Source organism: Thermobia domestica, unplaced genomic scaffold (genome assembly GCF_964235325.1).
Source record: "Thermobia domestica unplaced genomic scaffold, izTheDome1.hap1.1 HAP1_SCAFFOLD_1406, whole genome shotgun sequence".
In the NCBI taxonomy this organism is placed as follows: domain Eukaryota; kingdom Metazoa; phylum Arthropoda; class Insecta; order Zygentoma; family Lepismatidae; genus Thermobia; species Thermobia domestica.
In genome coordinates this window covers 5,001-27,500 of record NW_027657116.1, presented here as the reverse complement: position 1 = coordinate 27,500, position 22,500 = coordinate 5,001, and the positions used below count along the sequence as shown (strand labels likewise).

The following is a 22,500-nucleotide window of genomic DNA, read 5'->3' as shown; positions in this document are numbered from 1 at the left end:
CACGCACTGGTTTAATTGACGGCAACTGCGCCCTCCATCACCGCCACAATTTACCGTATGCTTTCTTTTGTTGAATTTCATTAGTTTACACTTATGTGCTGATTTCTTAATTTGGTTGTTTTCGCTCACAGTTGTGTATTTTCCTGATGAGGTATATAGTGTCTTATGTGGAATGTTCCATATGCTCATAATTGCCGACTTTTTTGTTTTGCTCATAATTGCCGACTTTACCTTTTCCCACTCGCTCACACTTGCCGATCTTTATTTTTTTTTACACATACATAAAAGTGTTAGCAAGGGGAACATGGGTCTCATGATAAGCAGGGGCTCCTCTGTATGACGGCAACTAAAGCATCCATCACCGACAAAGTTTACCTTCTCGCTCCCGTTAAACTTAAGCGTGGACGGATTAGTTTACATGACGGTAACTGCGCCCTCCATCACCGCCATAATTTACCGTATGCTTTCTTTTCTTGATCTTCATTTGCTTTCAGTTATGTGCTGTTCTCTTTTTTTTTTTTTTTTTTTAATTTCCTTACTTTCGCTCACAGTTGTTGTGTAATTTCCAGACGATGTATATATATCCTCTTGAGAGTACAACAAGTGTCTTATCACACTTTTATGTTCTTTTTATTTATTTAATTCTCCCATTTGGAATATTCCATATGCTCATAATTGCTGTTTTTTTTTTTTTTTTTTCATTTGCTCATAATTGCCGACTTTACGTTTTCGCACTCGCTCGCACTTGCTGATCTTGACTTGTTTTCACATACATGAAAGTGTTAGCAAGTGGAACATGGGTCTCACGATAGACAGGGGTTTCTCTATATGACGGCAACTAAGCCATCCATCACCGACATGGTTTACCTTCTCGCTCCCGTTAAACTTAAGCGTGGACGGACTTGTTTACATGACGGTAACTGCGCCCTCCATCACCGCCACAATTTACTGTATGCTTTATTTTGTTGAACTTCATTAGGTTACACTTATGTGGTGATTTCGTTTTAAATTTGGTTGTTTTAGATCACAGTTGTGTGCTTTCTATCGACTCAAATTTCCAGACGATGTGTGTATCTTCTCGTGAGAGTACAACAAAGGTCTTATTTTCTTTTTAATTTTTACCACATATTTTTAAGTATGATAATGGTTTATTTATTTATTTATTTATTTATTTATTTTTGAACTTCACAGCCCTGTATTTCCATTTTGAATTTTTACCTACCTCGTCATTCATTTGCTGTGTTCTTCCCTTAGAAGTATTTAATTTTTATTAAATTATTTATTTATTTAATCTCGTTGAGAAAAATTCGTGTTCACAGAAAGAAATTATTCTTTCACTACCGAGGTGGCACACGCCAACACCGCGTTTTATCGGATTTCTGCCGTTCCTTCCCATATACTTTGCTGTTGCTATAGTGTGCACGAAGTCCCTTGAAATTTTAACCTATCTGCCACGATTATGCACCGGAGCAAAGAGATGCAATAAACCTATCTTTTCTTTCGGGGGGGGGGGGGGGAGTTGGGTTTGTGAGAAAAACCATGGATGAATTTTTATATATATTCCGTGTCACTGCGGTTAAATATATATTCTTTACATATTTCTTTACTTTGCCATGCTTTTCCTTACTTTTCAGTGCTTTGCCATGGTTTGGGTTGAAATTTCACTTTTGTAGTTAGAACAGTTTTGTTAAAAACGTGATTTGCAATAACAACAATTTCAAACATTAGCAAAAAGTAAAAATATTGGAATTTGCATTATTTCTGTATCAGCCACCTCGTGGCTAAGCCGTTAATATATGCGCTTCTGGCGTTAGGGATCCAAGTTTTATTCCGGCAAACAGCCTGGGTCGTTCGCCTCCCGTATTAAGCCAAATTTCAACTTTCTTGCACATATTTATTACTATTATTAGTATTATTATTAAAAATGAAATTAAATGAAATCTTCAAGATTTACGTCCCACAATTATGCTGGGATCAAGGTACACCTCATGTAGAAATTGCACTATTCTGGTTTGAATAGTTTCGTTAAAATAGTGGGAGAACGTAATTTACAAAAAAAAAAAAAAAAAAAAAAAAAACATGACCACAAGTGTGAGTGAAATGTAAAAGTTTTCCAATTTACTTTCTTACTCTGTTATTGCTCACCCATTAGCACAGAATAGTATCTGGTTAAGTGACATTTATGTTGCTTTACTTCTTACCGCATTTTTTAAACCTTATAAATTGTGACGGCAAGTGTGAGCATTTTGACGGCACGTGTGAGCATTTTGACGGCAACTGTGAGCATGTTGACGGCAACTATGAGCCTTATCTGCGCAAATATGAGAGTACTAATATTATACATATTTCAATGCACAGTGTTTAGGTACAGGTAGGCTGGTAATGTCACTAATCTATCTTTCGTCAAGATAGTGGAAAAACAGAATCTGGGATGACCGTCATTCCGAATGTGAAGGAATAAACAACAGTGTTGTTGTTTGCTCTCTCCCTACATCATTGTTCATTAATTGAAGCTGGAATGGATATTAGTGATTTCTTTTCATTATTTCTATGTTTATCCCCCCCCCCCACACACACACACACTGCTCTAACGATTGTCTTATTTTTACGGTGCATGCCCACACATCTTCATTTCCAATAAACCTCGTTTTAGCCGGAAAATTTTCAACCCTCCGCTACATTTTGAACTGTAATAACTTTTTTAATTATTTATTATTATTATTATTATTATTATTATTATTATTATTTTTATCATTTTTGTAAATGTGAATATAAAAATTCCTAATAACCTACTGCGATATACTGTGTTTGCATATATTCCGTTTAGAAATATTACTATTCTAGTTTTATTGGTTTTTCTATTCGTAGTGGGAAGAAAATGATTTCAATTTCTCATCTATCCTTGCAGGTAGCGTTCAAAGCCCTTGACGGCCAGTGTGGTCTGTGCTTGCAGTAATATTTTCAACCTTCTGCACCAATTTGAAGTATATTTTCCTTCATAAAATTGGAGTTACTACAATTCTTTATATCAATTCCCGTGCACAGTATTTTCATACACTTTCTGTGCAAATTGCACTATTCTGGTTTGAATAATTTCCCAAAAATAGTGTAGAAACGTAATTTCAAACAAGCTTGACCACAAGGGTGAGCGAAATGTAATGGTATTCCAATTTACATTCTCACTCTCTTATAGTTCACCCATTGACGCAGAATAGTATATAGTTAAATAAATTTTATATTGTTTTCCTTTTTATCAATATTTTTCCTCGTCTCACCTTCCACCACAGTATCCACACATCTTTGCGGCAATCGAAACCTGTCTTCGCCGACAAAATTTTAACCCTCCGGTAAAAGAGAAACTGAATTTTCTCTGTTAGTAATTTGTATATACAAACTGTTTGTACGTTGTCGCATGTACTGTGTTTAAGTACGTCTTGTGTAGAACTTTCACTATTCTAGCTTCTACGGTCTCTTTACAATTGAGAAAGAACATGATTTTGTGTTCTCCTCTACACCTGCCGGCTGCGTTCGCAGTTTTCGACGGTCAGTGTGGCCTCTGTTTGCCGTCAAATGTTCAACCTTCTGTAACATTTTAAAGTTTTATATATATATGGCGATACAACAATTCTTTTTATGAACTTCCCTGTAAAGTATGTAGGTTCACGTCTTGCAGAAATTAAATTAATCGGGTACGAATAGTTTTCTTGCAATAGTACAAAAACTTAATTTGGAATAAAAATGACCACAAGTGTGAGCAAAATGTAAAATTCTTCTTATTTACTTTCTTACTCTATTATAGGTCGCCCATTGAAAGAGTAAACTATATGGTGAAATAAAATTTATGTTGTTTTTCTTTTTATCACTATTTTTCTTCTTTTCATTTTCCCTCACAATGTCCGCACATCTTGGCGGACAGCAAAGCCTGTCTTCGCGGACAAAATTTGCGGTGCTGCTTACAAAATGCCTACGTTTGAAAAGATATATCATGTCTCAATTGTACCTGTGAATTAACAACGATATGTTATTCGGTTCATCGACATTCACATTCCAACATATCTGTCATCAGTCACTTAGCTCATCCCTTAAGTACACGCATAAAAGAGGTCCTAATTTTCATGCTCGTTCACACGAATATTCAGTTTATTTCATATTACGGAATTCCATTGAACGCTCCTTTGTAAAAAAAAAAAAAAAAAAAAAAAAAAAAAAAAAAAAAAAACCTCCAGGTTTTGATTCCGCTGACAGCGTTCAATTTCAACTTTAGGCTGGATTTTGAGCTCTCATGGCGATAAGCGGTTAAAGTTTTCCATGGGAGATACGTGTTCAACTTTGGGCATATTGACGGCAACCATGAACCATTATGTTGCCACCTATGAGACTTAAGTCCGCAATTATGAACGAAAAGTCGGCAACTATGAGCGTTTTGACGGCAACTGTGAGCCCTGGGTCGGCAATTATGAACAAAAGTCGGCAACTATGAGCATCATGAAAGCGAGTGTGAGCACTTTGGAAGCACCTGTGAACATTCTGAAGTCAACTGTGAGTATTTTGAAGATAAGCATGAAAAATTATGTTTTCAATTGTGAGCCCTATATTCGCAAATATGAACGAAAAGTCGGCAACTATGAGCGTTTTGACGGCAACTGTGAGCCCTGGGTCGGCAATTATGAACAAAAGTCGGCAACTATGAGCATCGTGAAAGCGAGTGTGAGCACTTTGGAAGCACCTGTGAACATTCTGAAGCCAAATGCGAGTATTTTGAAGATAAACATGAAAAATTATGTTTTCAATTGTGAGCCCTATATTCGCAAATATGAACGAAAAGTCGGCAACTATGAGCATCATGAAAGCGAGTGTGAGCACTTTGGAAGCACCTGTGAACATTCTGAAGTCAACTGTGAGTATTTTGAAGATAAGCATGAAAAATTATGTTTTCAATTGTGAGCCCTATATTCGCAAATATGAACGAAAAGTCGGCAACTATGAGCGTTTTGACGGCAACTGTGAGCCATAGGTCGGCAATTATGAACAAATAGTCGGCAACTATGAGCACTTTATCGGTAAATGTGAGCATGCTGACGGCTTGAGTGAGGAATCTGACGGCAACTGTGAGCCTTTTGACAGCAACCATGAAACATTTAACTTACACTATCAACTGTATATTTCATATTATGAATGAAAGGTCGACAACTATGAGCCTTGTGAGAGCGAGTGTTAGCAATTTCAGGGTTAGTGTGAAAATTGTCAAGGCAACGGAGAGTATTTGGAAGGTAAACATAAACTACAATGTCGGCAACTTTGACCCCAATGTCCGCAATTATGAACGAAAAGTCGGCAACTATGAGCGTTTTGACGGCAAGTGTGAGCACCCTGAAAGTACGTGTGAACATTCTGAAGCCAACTGCTAGTATTTTCAAGATAAACATGAAAAATTATGTATTCAATTGTGAGCTCTATATCCGCAATTATGAACGAAAAGTCGACAACTATGAGCGTTTTGATGGCAACTGTGAGCCTTGGGTCGGCAATTATGAACAAAAAGTCGGCAACTATGAGCATCATGAAAGCGAGTGTGAGCACTTTGGAAGCACGTGTGAACATTGTGAAGCCAACTGCGAGTATTTTGAAGATAAGCATGAAAAATTATGTTTTCAACTATGAGCCCTATATCCGCAAATATGAACGAAAAGTCGGCAACTATGATCGTTTTGACGGCAAGTGTGAGGATTTTGACGGCTAGTGTGAACCTTCTCATGGTAACTGTGAGCTCTATGTCCGCAATTATGAACGAATTGTGGGCAACTATGAGCATTTTGACGGCTTGTGTGAGGATCCTCATGGCAACTTTGAGCATTTTGATCCGATGATTCCTTCCACCTACTTCGATAAAAAAAAAAAAAAAAATGTTTTCGTACATTCTCGGTAGAGATTTCTCTTCTCTAGTTTCACTAGTTTTCTTTCTGTTGAGAAGAAGAAAAAAGAAAAGAAAAAGAAAGAAAATGGAAAGAAAGAAAAAATGAAAGAAAAGAAAAAAAAAAGATATCAAATTATGTACTCTCACGGGCGGTGTTCACGTTAAGCGTGGGCTCTGTTTGCCGTCAAATTTTCAAATTTCTACAACAATTTAGAGTATCTTTTCTTGTAGAAAAGTGCAGATACAATAATTCCTTACACGTACTCGAACGCATAATATCCAGGTACACTTGTTGTAGAAATTGCACTTCTCAGTTTTGAATAGTTTCCTTATAGTAGTGCAAAAGCTTAGTTTCGAATAAAAATGACCTCAAGTGTGAGCGAAATATAAATTTACTCTAATTTACTTTCATGCTCTATTATTGTTCACCCATTGAAAGAGTAAAGTATATGATTAAATAAAATTTATGTTATTATTATTATTTTTTTTCGCTTATCACTATTTTTCTTCTTTCCACTTTTCCGCACAATGTCAACACATCTTCGTGCACAGCTACACCTCTCTTAGTCGAAAACTTTTCAAACCTTCGGTAAAAGACAAACAAAAGTTTAGTTTGGTTAGCTTGTGGCTTCGCCCACAAAGCCCCTCCTTTTGAAGGTATTTCGCCCTTGCACCTCTTATTCTCACAATTCTAGGGAATTTCAAGTTTACTTTACTATTTCAACTAATTAAAAGATAAGATTTTGGATCCCAAGAAAACGCCTATTTAAATAGCGTGGGGATTTCTTCATCCTCCTTTAGACCCCTTAAACATTAAAAATATTCACTTTTGGCAATTTTGCTGTAGCTTAGTCTGGAAAGCCTACAATTATGCTAAATTTCATCATTGCAATCCTACCACAATTAACCGAACATTTTGGCGTGCAGAAGACGTCCCATATAAATGACATGAGAAAGACTTTTCAATTCCCCATAAAACCACTCTAAAGTTGAAAATTTTTACTTTGTACTGATTTACTTAGGTAACGCTAATGAAAACGTACAAGAATACCGAATTTCTCGTTTGTGTTCCAATTACAAGTAACTAAACTTTGAGATTACAAGTCTAAATAAAGGCCCATTTAAATAACATGGGGAATTTCTTCATTTCCTCTTTAGACCTCTTAAAAGTTAAAAATATTCACTTTTGACAATTTTCCTGTTGGTTAGTCCCGACAATCTACAATCATGTCGAAATTAGTTATTGTAGCCCTACAGGAAGTGCCCAATAATTTTGGGATGTCAAAGGTGTTTCATAGAAATAACATGGGAAATTTTTTGAGTTCCGCATAAAACCACGCTAAACTTGGAAATATATATCCAACTAGGTAAGACTTAGGAAAACGTACAAGTATACGGAATTTCAAAGTTTTATTAAAAGTACCTAAAATTTCAGATTATAGGTCCGCAAAACCGTCCATTTAAATAACATGGGAAATATCTTCATCGCCCCTTTAGACCAACTAAACATTCGAAATATTCACTTTAGGAAATTTTCCTGTGACTTACTCCCGAAAGGCTACAGTTTCGTCAAATATGGCCATTATAACTCTACAGGAAGTGCCTCATAATTTGCGGGTGTGAAAGGCGTCGTATACGTAAAGCCTTCGTTGCTTTTTTTTTTTCTTACCACATTTAGTAATTTTATAAATTTTGAGGACATGTAAAAGAATTTTGACGGCAAGTGTGAGCAGTTTGACGGCTAGTGTTACAACGATAAAATACAATTCGCTGTAGCCTTGGTTCCTTATTTTCTTATAATACATACGAGCCACATCAAAATAACAATGTTTCCATTACGTGGTTTCTCTCCATTTATATATATATATATATATATATATATATGTATTATTTATCTGATTGCCTGCCAACTAGATATTGAAAACCTTATTATTTTATGACATATGAATATCTTTTTTTTTTGTATATTTGATAATTCTATATTTTTAACTAACTTCTTCTTCGAAATTAACCTATGTTAGTACATATAAAGAAATACTCATTGCCCAAGTACCGCTGTAGCGTGAACCATCTGACGGCAAGTGTGAGCCCATGTCCAAAATTATGAACGAAAAGTCGGCAACTATGAGCGTGTTCACGGCAACTGTGAGGCCTTGGCCGGCAATTATGAACAAAAAGTCGGCAACTATGAGCATCATGAGAACTAGTGTGAGCACTTTGAAAGCACGTGTGAACATTCTGAAGCAAACTGCGAGTATTTTCAAGATAAGCATGAAGAATTATGTTTTCAATTGTGAGCCCCATAACTGCAATTATCAACAAAAAGTCGGCAACTATGAACGAAAAGTCGGCAACTATGAGCAGCGTGAAAGCCAGTGTGAGCACCTTGAAAGCACATGTGAACTTTCTGGAGCAAACTGCGAGTATTTTCAAGATAAGCATGAAGAATTATGTTTTCAATTGTGAGCCCCATATCCGCAATTATGAACGAAAACTAGGCAACTATGAGCGTTTTGAATGCAACTGTGAGGCCTTGGTCGGCAATTATGAACGAATGGTCGGCAACTATGAGCACTTTTTTTTTTTTAATGTGAACATTCTGACGGCTTGCGTGAGGAATCTGACGGAAACTGTGAGGCTTTCGACAACAACCATGAACCATTTAACTTACACTATCAGCAGTATGTTAGATATTATGAATGAAAAGTCGGCAACTATGAGCATCGTGGAAACGAGTGTGAGCATTTTGAAAGTACGTGTGAAGATTCTGAAGGCAACTGTAAGTATTTTGAAGATGGGCACGAACGAATATGTAGGCAAATATGAGCCCTTTGTCCGCAATTATGAACGAAAAGTCGGCAACTATGAACGTTTTGACGGCAACTGTGAGGCCTTGGTCGGCAATTATGAACGAATAGTCGGCAACTATGAGCACTTTTTTTTTAATGTGAGAATTCTCACGTTTTGCGTGAGCATTGTGACAGAAACTGTGAGGCTTTTGACACCAACCGTGAACCATTTAAGTTACACTATCAGCAGTATGTTAGATATTATGAATGAAAAGTCGGCAACTATGAGCATCGTGGAAGCGAGTGTGAGCATTTTTAAAGTACGCGTGAACATTCTGAAGGCAGCTGTGTGTATTCTGAGGATGAGCATGAAACATTATGTAGGAAACTATGAGCCCTTTGTCCGCAATTATGAACAAAAAGTCGGCAACTATGAGCGTTTTGACGGCAACTGTGAGGCGTTGGTCGGCAATTATAAACATGTAGTCGGCAACTATGAGCGTTTTGACAGCAACTGTGAGGCCTTGGTCGGCAATTATGAACGAATGGTCGGCAACTATGAGCACATTTTTTTTTTCTAATGTGAGGATTATCACGGCTTGTCTGAAGAATCTGGCCGCAACTGTGAGACTTTTCACAGCAACTGTGAACCATTTAACTTACACTATCAGCATTATGAATGAAAAGTCGGCAACTAAGAGCATTGTGTAAGAGAGTGTGAGCATTTTGAAACTACGTGTGAACATTCTGAAGGCAACTGTGAGTATTTTTAGGATGAGCACGAATCAGTATGTGGGCAACTATGAGCCCTTTGTCCGCAATTATGAACGAAATGTCGGCAACTATGAGCGTTTTGACGGCAACTGTGAGGAGTTGGTCGGCAATTATGAGCAAATAGTCGGCAACTATGAGCACTTTTTTTTTTTTTGAATGTGAGCATTCTGACGGCTTGTGTCAAGAATCTGACCGCAACTATGAGACTTTTGACAGCAACCATCAACCATGTAACTTACACTATCAGCATTATGAATAAAAAGTCGGCAACTATGACCATCGTGGGAGCGAGTGTGAGCTTTTTGAAAGTACGTGTGAACATTCTGAAGGCAACTGTGAGTATTTTGAAGATAAGCACGAAACATTATGTAGGCAACTATGAGCCCTTTGTACGCAATTATGAACGAAAAGTCGGCAACTATGAGCGTTTTGACGGCAACTGTGAGGAGTTGGTCGGCAATTATGAGCAAATAGTCGGCAACTATGAGCACTTTTTTTTTTTGAATGTGAGCATTCTGACGGCTTGTGTCAAGAATCTGACCGCAACTATGAGACTTTTCACAGCAACTGTGAACCATTTAACTTACACTATCAGCATTATGAATGAAAAGTCGGCAACTAAGAGCATTGTGTAAGAGAGTGTGAGCATTTTGAAACTACGTGTGAACATTCTGAAGGCAACTGTGAGTATTTTTAGGATGAGCACGAATCAGTATGTGGGCAACTATGAGCCCTTTGTCCGCAATTATGAACGAAAAGTCGGCAACTATGAGCGTTTTGACGGCAACTGTGAGGCCTTGGTCGGCAATTATGAACGAATAGTCGGCAACTATGAGCACTTTTTTTTTAATGTGAGAATTCTTACGTTTTGCGTGAGCATTGTGACAGAAATTGTGAGGCTTCTGACACCAACCATGAACCACTTAAGTTACACAATCAGCAGTATGTTAGATATTATGAATGAAAAGTCGGCAACTATGAGCATCGTGGAAGCGAATGTGAGCATTTTGAAACTACGTGTGAACATTCTGAAGGCAACTATGAGTATTTTGAAAATGAGCTGGAACCATTAAGTAGGCAACTATGAGCCCTTTGTACGCAATTATGAAGGAAAAGTCGGCAACTATGAACGTTTTGACGGCAACTGTGAGGCCTTGGTCGGCAATTATGAACGAAAAGTCGGCAACTATGAGCGTTTTGACGGCAACTGTGAGGCTTTGGTCGGCAATTATGAACGAATAGTCGGCAACTATGAGCGTTTTGACGGCAACTGTGAGGCCTTGGTCGGCAATTATGAACGAATGGTCGGCAACTATGAGCGTTTTGACGGCAACTGTGAGGCCTTGGTCGGCAATTATGAACGAAAAGTCGCCAACTATGAGCGTTTTGATGGCAACTGTGAGGCCTTGGTCGGCAATTATGAACGAATGGTCGGCAACTATGAGCACTTTTTTTCTTAATGTGAGCATTCTGACGGCTTATGCAAATAATGTGACGGGAACTGTGAGCCTTTTGATAGCAACCATGATCCATTTAACTTACACTATCAGCAGTATGTTAGATATTATGAATGAAAAGTCGGCAACTATGAGCATCGTGGAAGCGAATGTGAGCATTTTGAAACTACGTGTGAACATTCTGAAGGCAACTATGAGTATTTTGAAGATGAGCTGGGACCATTAAGTAGGCAACTATGAGCCCTTTGTACGCAATTATGAACGAAAAGTCGGCAACTATGAGCGTTTTGACGGCAACAGTGAGAAGTTGGTCGGCAATTATGAGCAAATAGTCGGCAACTATGAGCCCTTTTTTTTTTTTTTTTTTGAATGTGAGCATTCTGACGGCTTGTGTCAAGAATCTGACCGCAACTATGAGACTTTTGACAGCAACCATCAACCATGTAACTTACACTATCAGCATTATGAATAAAAAGTCGGCAACTATGACCATCGTGGGAGCGAGTGTGAGCTTTTTGAAAGTACGTGTGAACATTCTGAAGGCAACTGTGAGTATTTTGAAGATAAGCACGAAACATTATGTAGGCAACTATGAGCCCTTTGTACGCAATTATGAACGAAAAGTCGGCAACTATGAGCGTTTTGACGGCAACTGTGAGGAGTTGGTCGGCAATTATGAGCAAATAGTCGGCAACTATGAGCACTTTTTTTTTTTTGAATGTGAGCATTCTGACGGCTTGTGTCAAGAATCTGACCGCAACTATGAGACTTTTGACAGCAACCATCAACCATTTAACTTACACTATCAGCAATATGTTAGATATTATGAATGAAAAGTCAGCAACTATGAGCATCATGGAAGCGAGTGTGCGCATTTTGAAATTACGTTTGAACATTCTGAAGGCAACTGTGAGTATTTTGAAGATGAGCACGAACCATTATGTAGGCAACTATGAGCCCTTTGTACGCAATTATGAACAAAAAGTCGGCAACTATGAGCGTTTTGACGGCAACTGTGAGGCCTTGGTCGGCAATTATGAACGAATGGTCGGCAACTATGAGCACTTTTTTTCTTAATGTGAGCATTCTGACGGCTTGTGCAAATAATGTGACGGGAACTGTGAGCCTTTTGATAGCAACCATGATCCATTTAACTTACACTATCAGCAGTATGTTAGATATTATGAATGAAAAGTCGGCAACTATGAGCATCGTGGAAGCGAATGTGAGCATTTTGAAACTACGTGTGAACATTCTGAAGGCAACTATGAGTATTTTGAAGATGAGCTGGAACCATTAAGTAGGCAACTGTGAGCCCTTTGTACGCAATTATGAAGGAAAAGTCGGCAACTATGAACGTTTTGACGGCAACTGTGAGGCCTTGGTCGGCAATTATGAACGAATAGTCGGCAACTATGAACGTTTTGACGGCAACTGTGAGGCTTTCGTCGGCAATTATGAACGAAAAGTCGGCAACTATGAGCGTTTTGACGGCAACTGTGAGGCTTTGGTCGGCAATTATGAACGAATAGTCGGCAACTATGAGCGTTTTGACGGCAACTGTGAGGCCTTGGTCGGCAATTATGAACGAATGGTCGGCAACTATGAGCGTTTTGACGGCAACTGTGAGGCCTTGGTCGGCAATTATGAACGAAAAGTCGCCAACTATGAGCGTTTTGATGGCAACTGTGAGGCCTTGGTCGGCAATTATGAACGAATGGTCGGCAACTATGAGCACTTTTTTTCTTAATGTGAGCATTCTGACGGCTTGTGCAAATAATGTGACGGGAACTGTGAGCCTTTTGATAGCAACCATGATCCATTTAACTTACACTATCAGCAGTATGTTAGATATTATGAATGAAAAGTCGGCAACTATGAGCATCGTGGAAGCGAATGTGAGCATTTTGAAACTACGTGTGAACATTCTGAAGGCAACTATGAGTATTTTGAAGATGAGCTGGAACCATTAATTAGGCAACTATGAGCCCTTTGTACGAAATTATGAAGGAAAAGTCGGCAACTATGAACGTTTTGACGGCAACTGTGAGGCCTTCGTCGGCAATTATGAACGAAAAATCGGCAACTATGAGCGTTTTGACGGCAACTGTGAGGCCTTGGTCGGCAACTATGAGCACTCTTTTTTTAAAATTTGAGCATTATGACGGCTTGTGTGAAAAATCTGACCGCAACTGTGAGACTTTTGACAGCAACCATGAACCATTTAACTTACATTATCAGTATTATGAATTAAAAGTCGGCAACTATGAGCATCGTGTAAGCGAGTGTGAGCATTTTGAAAGTACGTGTGAACATTCTGAAGGCAACTGTGATTATTTTGAAGATGAGCACGAACGAGTATGTGATTAACTATGAGCCCATTGTCCGCAATTATCAACGAAAAGTCGGCAACTATGAGCGTTTTGACGGCAACTGTGAGGCCTATGTCCGCAATTATGAACAAATAGTCGGCAACTATGAGCGCTTTGACGGCAAGTGTGAGCATTGTGACGCCTTTTGTGACGATTCTGACGGCAACTGTGAGCCATTAGTCGGGAACTATAAACTTTTATGTCGGGGACTATGAATGAAAAGTCGGCAACTATGAGCGTTTTGACGGCAACTGTGAGGCATTGGTCGGCAATTATGAGCGAGTAGTCGGCAACTATGAGCGTTTTGACGGCAACTGTGAGGCCTTAGTCGGCAATTATGAACGAATAGTCGGCAACTGTGAGGCCTTGGTCGGCAATTATGAACGAATGGTCGCCAACTATGAGCACTTTTTTTCTTAATGTGAGCATTCTGACGGCTTGTGCAAATAATGTGACGGCAACTGTGAGCCTTTTGATAGCAACCATGAACCATTTAACTTACACTATCAGGAGTATGTTAGATATTATGAATGAAAAGTCGGCAACTATGAGCATCGTGGAAGCGAATGTGAGCATTTTGAAACTACGTGTGAACATTCTGAAGGCAATTATGAGTATTTTGAAGATGAGCTGGAACCATTAAGTAGGCAACTATGAGCCCTTTGTACGCAATTATGAACGAAAAGTCGGCAACTATGAGCGTTTTGACGGCAACTGTGAGGCATTGGTCGGCAATTATGAACGAATAGTCGGCAACTATGAACGTTTCGACGGCAATTGTGAGGCCTTGGTCGGCAATTATGAACGAAAAGTCGGCAACTATGAGCGTTTTGACGGCAACTGTGAGGCCTTGGTCGGCAACTATGAGCACTTTTTTTTTAATGTGAGCATTATGACGGCTTTTGTGAAAAATCTGACCGCAACTGTGAAACTTTTGAGAGCAACCATGAACCCTTTAACTTACATTATCAGCATTATGAATTAAAAGTCGGCAACTATGAGCATCGTGTAAGCGAGTGTGAGCATTTTGAAATTACGTGTGAACAGTCTGAAGGCAACTGTGTTTATTTTGAAGATGAGCACGAACCAGTATGTGATTAACTATGAGCCCATTGTCCGGAATTATCAACGAAAATTCGGCAACTATGAGCGTTTTGACGGCAACTGTGAGGCCTATGTCCGCAATTATGAACACATAGTCGGCAACTATGAGCGCTTTGACGGCAAGTGTGAGCATTGTGACGCCTTTTGTGACGATTCTGACGGCAACTGTGAGCCATTAGTCGGGAACTATAAACTTTTATGTCGGGGACTATGAATGAAAAGTCGGCAACTATGAGCACTCTGACGGCAAGTGTGAGCAATTTGACGTCTACTGTGAGGATTCTGACGGCAACTGTGAGCTATTTGAGTGGAACTATTAAGCATTGTGTGTGCAACTTTGAACGCTCTGAGGGGTTTCCTGAACATGTTGACAGCATGTATGAACCACATTTCGGGAACAGTGGGCAATCTGACGGGAACTGTGAACATTGTTGTTGGCGACTTTTCACCCAGCATAACGTTAGAATATGACGGCAACCGTGGCTTCGTTTGCCGTCATTTTTGACATTCTGTGATTTTTCGTGACTGGTGTGCAATCGAGAGGAATCGCTACATTATAGGGATTAGGGTACAGAAGCAGCCCCGTTTACACTTTGTTAAGTCCTGGCTTGAAATTGTTCTATGAGGTTGTAATTAACATGAGTTTGACCTAATTCATGTTTTTGGATTGTTCTTTACATTAATTTTGTAACCCGAGCGCGAAAAGCAGCCCTTTTCGTAGAGAACTTTTTACCCAGCATAACCTTTGAGTATGGCGGCAACTGTGGCTTCGTTTGCCGTCATTTTTGAGATTCCGTGATTTTCGTGACTGGTGTCCGATCGAGAGGAATCTCATCACTATAGGAGGTATGGTAGTGGGCAATCCTGCTATATACTTAGGTTAGGTTAGGCTGGCTTATACTTTCAATTTGTTCCCAGAAGTTAGGAGAGTGTAAAAGTTGTTAAGTTTTGAGTGTCGTATTCTGTAACGGTTTATATATATACTGGATGTCAAATCACGTTTTCCCACCCTTGCGTGGGATGTATACGGCAACCGTGGCTGCATTCGCCGTCATGGTCAAAACGAGGCTGCGCAACGCCGGCAATTTCAAGACAGGTGTAGTATCGAGAGGAATCTCTACACTATAGGAGGTAGGGTAGTGAACAAGCCTTCTATATAAACATTCCCTTTAAATTGTTCACGGAGGTTGGAGAGACCGCTAATGGTATTGCTTTCTAAATGAGGCTTACTTTTTTCTCTCCGCGGCCTAGTCTGTCGAGAAATCTTGACTTCTGGCCACAGACAGAAAGCTAGTCTTCGCAGGAGGCGGAAATGGCTAAATTGGGAAGGGAAGCCACAGGCTGGTTGGTTTCTTTATGGGAGTCTAAACGCACTATCGCTGTTGATGTTGGTTAATTTTGAAGGCGGACTAATATCGGCGGATGGTAGTGTAGGCTCAAAAGGAATTTTATCAGCCGCAGGCAAGAACCCTGGGATGCTATTCACGGGCGTCCTAGCCGGTCAAGGTGTAGAGGAGGTTGCAAACCCTGTTGCTGCCTGGGAGGAATGCTTCATAGAAATGTGCGTCCATGGGCGGACCTATGAAAGGGCATGCAGTGCGGGTTTGCCAGCACGCCTAATGTTGTCCAAAGACTTCCTCGTATTTTGACAAAGAATGTCAGAAACCTTGGTCGGACGGCTGTTTCTAAGAGGGCACGTGGCGATGGGGAATGTGTGAGGTAGGCTCTCATACGGAAGTACCTGTCGTTTACGGGAAGGAGACAATCCTTCTTAACCCGAGGCCTAGCCTGTCGATCACGCCTTCGGGCAATTGACTTCTGGCCGATGCCGCTTTGTGCGGTTGCTGAATGCGAAGAATACTTGAACGGAAGCTACTGTCACACCCAGAGGACACGAGTAAGACTTATATCACTGGAGCAGGAGCCTAAATGTGCTTTTGTGGGTAGCCATACGGCCAGTTCTAACGTGTGCGAGGCCCCACGAGAGTAGGCTTATTCTGGTGGATGAGAAGTCTTTTAATATTTGCTCTGTCGGGTGAACGGAAGCCACAGTCATCCGTAGGACACGAGTAGACTTATTTCACTGGAGCAGGAGTCTAAATGTGCTTTTGTGGGCAACCTTACGGCCAGTTCTAACGGGAGCCAGGCCCCACAAGAGTAGGCTTATTCCGGTGGAGAAGGAGTCTTTAAAATTTGCTGTGTCGGGTGAACGGCTATATTTGAACGGAAGCCACAGTCATCCGTAGGACACGAGTAGACTTATTTCACTGGAGCAGGAGTCTAAATGTGCTTTTGTGGGCAACCTTACGGCCAGTTCTAACGGGAGCCAGGCCCCACAAGAGTAGGCTTATTCCGGTGGAGAAGGAGTCTTTAAAATTTGCTGTGTCGGGTGAACGGCTATATTTGAACGGAAGCCACAGTCATCCGTAGGACACGAGTAGACTTATTTCACTGGAGCAGGAGTCTAAATGTGCTTTTGTGGGCAACCTTACGGCCAGTTCTAACGGGAGCCAGGCCCCACAAGAGTAGGCTTATTCCGGTGGAGAAGGAGTCTTTAAAATTTGCTGTGTCGGGTGAACGGCTATATTTGAACGGAAGCCATAGTCATCCGTAGGACACGAGTAGACTTATTTCACTGGAGCAGGAGTCTAAATGTGCTTTTGTGGGCAACCTTACGGCCAGTTCTAACGGGAGCCAGGCCCCACAAGAGTAGGCTTATTCCGGTGGAGAAGGAGTCTTTAAAATTTGCTGTGTCGGGTGAACGGCTATATTTGAACGGAAGCCACAGTCATCCGTAGGACACGAGTAGACTTATTTCACTGGAGCAGGAGTCTAAATGTGCTTTTGTGGGCAACCTTACGGCCAGTTCTAACGGGAGCCAGGCCCCACAAGAGTAGGCTTATTCCGGTGGAGAAGGAGTCTTTAAAATTTGCTGTGTCGGGTGAACGGCTATATTTGAACGGAAGCCATAGTCATCCGTAGGACACGAGTAGACTTATTTCACTGGAGCAGGAGTCTAAATGTGCTTTTGTGGGCAACCTTACGGCCAGTTCTAACGGGAGCCAGGCCCCACAAGAGTAGGCTTATTCCGGTGGAGAAGGAGTCTTTAAAATTTGCTGTGTCGGGTGACCGGCCATGAAACCTTTGTGAGGACTTGTCTCCTCGTTTCCACAGCATTTCCGCGCCTGTAAGTTGCGGAAGGTAGCATGCTATGCTTGAAGAACTGTCATCCGTTTAAGGACAGGAGTAGACTAATTCCATTGAGGCAGGAGTCTAATATGCTTTTGTGCACAGCCATACGGCCAGTCCTAACGGGAGCAAGGCTCGCAAAAGTAGGCTTTATTTCAATGGACCAGAAGTCTTTAATATTGCTCTGTCGGGATTGTCAGTTCAAACGGGAGCAGTTTCTGCACGCTACAAACCGCTGACGAGATCTTTCTCGTGTCAATGTGATTCCCTAGCCTGGGCCGGCGCAAGGCTGGCTGGCGAACAAGGTAATTGGGCCTCTGGGTTTCATACACACGAGGTGTCTCAGATGCGTTTAGGGTGAACAGGAATAATCCGTGCAATTCTCTAGCCTGGGCCGGCGCAAGGCTGGCTGGCGAACAAGGTAATTGGGCCTCTGAGTTTTGCATTTCGGAGTTTCCTTAATTCCGGGAGGAGCCACAAAGAAGAGTCCTGAGAGTTTCTCGTGTCCATGCAATTCTCTAGCCTGGGCCGGCGCAAGGCTGGCTGGCGAACAAGGTAATTGGGCCTCTGAGTTTTGTACACACGAGTGGTCTTAGGATCCTTCGGGCTCAACAGGGATTGTTGGAGAAAGTCTCTAGCCTGGGCCGGCGCAAGGCTGGCTGGCGAACAAGGTAATTGGGCCTCTGAGTCTTTATTCCCAGTTTCCTTAGTTCCCGGGTTAGGTTCACCTGTTAAATCGGAGGAGTCCGATTTATGTGTAAAGATAATGCCAGAGTGAAGGGAGCCAGATTTCACTTGAAGGAGCAAGAGCCAGTGTGGTTAAGAAGTGAGCCGTTTTGTACTCTTAAGGAGGGATGCCGATTGACTTTGAACGGGCTGTCCTCGCTTTAGAGTTTGGGCCAGTTGACGGGAGCTTACTTGTCCTTCTTGAGAATGAGGCCAGATAGCATGTCCTTTCTAGCTTACAAAGGCTTATGCGGAGCATTGTTTTTTGTAAGTGACTTTTTATTCTCCATGTGGCATTTAAGTACCGATTTTCCTTAAGTTAAGGACGGTATAGACTCATCGCCAGTTTGAGCGTGTATCACTTGTCGAACGGAAGCCACTGTCATCCAAGGACACTAGTAGACTTATATTTCACTGGAGCAGGAGTCTAAATGTGCTTTTGTGGGTACCCTTACGGCCAGTTCTAACGGGAGCCAGGCCCCACAAAAGTAGGCTTATTCCGGTGGAAAAAGGAGTCTTTAAAATTTGCTGTGTCGGGTGAACGGCTATATGTAAACGGAAGCCACAGTCATCCGTAGGACATGAGTAGACTTATTTCGCTGGAGGAGGAGTCTAAATGTGCTTTTGTGGGTACCCTTACGGCCAGTTCTAACGGGAGCCAGGCCCCACAAAGGTAGGCTTATTCTGGCGGAAGAGGAGTCTTTAAAATTGCTCTGTCGGATGTACCGGCAACGTGTGGAAGGAAGCTGTTGTAACCCAAGGATACAAGTAGGCTTGTTCCATTGGATTGGGAGTCTAATATGCTCTTGGCGGCTGTCACACGGCCAGTATTAACGGGAGCTAGTCACCGCAAGAGTAGGCTTATTCCAGCGGAACAGAAGTCTAAAATGCTTGGTCGGGTGTAGCTTTCCTATCCTTTGTTAGAACGCTGTGTTGGTTGTGTCCAACACTTTCCGGCTTTTTAGTCGGTCAATTCCCTGGTTGATCCTGCCAGTAGTCATATGCTTGTCTCAAAGATTAAGCCATGCATGTCTCAGTGCAAGCCAAAACAAGGTGAAACCGCGAATGGCTCATTAAATCAGTTATGGTTCCTTAGATCGTACCTATCCTACTTGGATAACTGTGGTAATTCTAGAGCTAATACATGCAACTAGAATCCCGCCCAGCAATGGAAGGGATGCTTTTATTAGATTAAAACCAATCGGTCGGTTCGTCCGTCCGAAACCTTGGTGACTCTGAATAACTTTGGGCTGATCGCACGGTCTCTGTACCGGCGACGCATCTTTCAAATGTCTGCCTTATCAACTGTCGATGGTAGGTTCTGCGCCTACCATGGTTGTTACGGGTAACGGGGAATCAGGGTTCGATTCCGGAGAGGGAGCCTGAGAAACGGCTACCACATCCAAGGAAGGCAGCAGGCGCGCAAATTACCCACTCCCGGCACGGGGAGGTAGTGACGAAAAATAACGATACGGGACTCATCCGAGGCCCCGTAATCGGAATGAATACACTTTAAATCCTTTAATGAGAATCTATCGGAGGGCAAGTCTGGTGCCAGCCGCCGCGGTAATTCCAGCTCCGATAGCGTATATTAAAGTTGTTGCGGTTAAAAAGCTCGTAGTTGGATCTGGGTCTCGGACGATCGGTTCGCCGCCCGGCGTTTAACTGATCGTTCCGGACGTCCTGCCGGTTTTTCCTTTCTCGGTGCTCTTCATTGAGTGTCTTGATTGGCCGGCACGTTTACTTTGAACAAATTAGAGTGCTCAAAGCAGGCCGTGTCGCCTGAATGTTCGGTGCATGGAATAATGGAATAGGACCTCGGTTCTATTTTGTTGGTTTTCGGAACTCGAGGTAATGATTAATAGGGACAGACGGGGGCATTAGTATTGCGACGTTAGAGGTGAAATTCTTGGATCGTCGCAAGACTAACCGATGCGAAAGCATTTGCCAAGAATGTTTTCATTAATCAAGAACGAAAGTTAGAGGTTCGAAGGCGATCAGATACCGCCCTAGTTCTAACCATAAACGATGCCAGCCAGCAATCCGCCGAAGTTCCTCCAATGACTCGGCGGGCGGCTTCCGGGAAACCAAAGCTTTTGGGTTCCGGGGGAAGTATGGTTGCAAAGCTGAAACTTAAAGGAATTGACGGAAGGGCACCACCAGGAGTGGGGCCTGCGGCTTAATTTGACTCAACACGGGAAACCTCACCAGGCCCGGACACTGGAAGGATTGACAGATTGAGAGCTCTTTCTTGATTCAGTGGGTGGTGGTGCATGGCCGTTCTTAGTTGGTGGAGCGATTTGTCTGGTTAATTCCGATAACGAACGAGACTCTAGCCTGCTAACTAGGCGTTGGAATCTTTCCTTCCAACGTTCATGTCTTCTTAGAGGGACAGGCTGCCTCTAGCAGCACGAGATTGAGCAATAACAGGTCTGTGATGCCCTTAGATGTTCTGGGCCGCACGCGCGCCACACTGAAGGAATCAACGTGTCTTCCCTGACCGAAAGGTCCGGGTAACCCGCTGAACCTCCTTCGTGCTAGGGATTGGGGCTTGCAATTATGTCCCATAAACGAGGAATTCCCAGTAAGCGCAAGTCATAAGCTTGCGTTGATTACGTCCCTGCCCTTTGTACACACCGCCCGTCGCTACTACCGATTGAATGATTTAGTGAGGCCTTCGGACTGATACCCGGCACCTCCGTCTTGCGGTGGTACCGACGTGTCGGAAAGATGGCCAAACTTGATCATTTAGAGGAAGTAAAAGTCGTAACAAGGTTTCCGTATGTGAACCTGCGGAAGGATCATTATCAATTCATCACCACTGCGGTGGTTGATGTCAAAAGTTTCTTATTAGTGTGTCGTATCAGTTAGATTGACACCGTTGAACGGGAGCCACTGATCTTGACAGGCGAAGGAGAGAAAGGTGAGCCGTGTCTTCCCTTTAGTTGGGAAGCGAGCAGCAAGAACGGGAGCCACTGTCATCGGCGAGGGTAGCGTAGGCTACCTGTTGACACAGGCCGTGTGTCATCAAAGGATTGGAGTAGACTTATTTCGGTGGAAAAGAAGTCTTGAAAAGACTCCAAGAGAGTAAGACTTATTCCATCGGAGCAGGAGTCTTAAATGCTCAGTCAGATGACATGATAAACCAGTTCCGACGTCCAAGGGCTCAAGTAAGCTTATTCCGTTTGAAAAGAAGTCTTGAAAAGACTCCAAGAGAGTAAGACTTATTCCATCGGAGCAGGAGCGTTTAAAATGCTTGTGTCGGATGTCGAGTGCTGGGGTAGAACGGAAGCTTGTCCTCCAAGGACTCGAGTAGGCTGTGACTGCTTTGTGGGAGAAGTCTTGAAAAGGCTCCGAGGAGCAAGGCTTACACGTTAGTAGCACAAGAAGCCTTTAATACGCTCGGGTCGGGCGACTAGAGCTAGAATTCGCTGCTTTGTAGGCCAGTATCCTTTTCTGTTCAAGATGGCCTTCAATGAAAAACTGGTAGCCATGATTTTTGGCTACAAACTCATGGGCAGCCTAAGATTATTCCTTGTGATGCAGGGAAAGGCTTTCGAATGAACACGCCCAGCTTTGTGGTGAGTGACCGCAGCTGACGGGGCCAAACAGGAGGCAGGGCGGCCCCCGATGCGGTTTGTTTACCGAACTTTAATTTAAGTTTTTCGGATGACCCCACGGCCTCTCGCTACTTCGGTAGTGATGCTGTGGCCATGTGCAAGGGGCCTGGCAAGGGGTCTCGCGCAAGGCTTGACTTTCTTGTTGGTAACCTCTTGTGACCATGGGTCCGGGGAATGGAAACTGTGTGTTCTTGGGCTTCCGCGACAGCGGTCGTCTTAAATGAGCAGCAAAGGCTGGTGGTTTACATCCGCCTGTTGAGGCAGTTTTTGTCTCGACAAAAGTTCCTAAGTGAATTGGGGAACTTGGTCCTTGGATTTCATCCTTGCCAAACCCCTTTCGATGGGAACGAGACTGTCTTGTGTCCATGCAATTCTCTAGCCTGGGCCGGCGCAAGGCTGGCTGGCGAACAAGGTAATTGGGCCTCTGAGTTTTGTACACATGAGATTAGTCTCTCTCGAAGCATTCAGGGCGAACGAGGGTTTTTGGAGTTCAATTCTCTAGCCTGGGCCGGCGCAAGGCTGGCTGGCGAACAAGGTAATTGGGCCTCTGAGTCT

At 42.3% G+C, this 22,500-nt stretch overlaps 1 non-coding gene across 1 annotated transcript; it reads left to right on the top strand.

Moving 5' to 3' along the window:
• Positions 1–19,299: 19,299 nt before the first annotated feature.
• LOC145677820 (small subunit ribosomal RNA) lies at positions 19,300–21,132 on the top strand. The gene has a single exon (XR_014130036.1). It is a non-coding gene; the product is annotated as a small subunit ribosomal RNA (ribosomal RNA).
• The last annotated feature ends 1,368 nt before the right edge of the window (positions 21,133–22,500 follow it).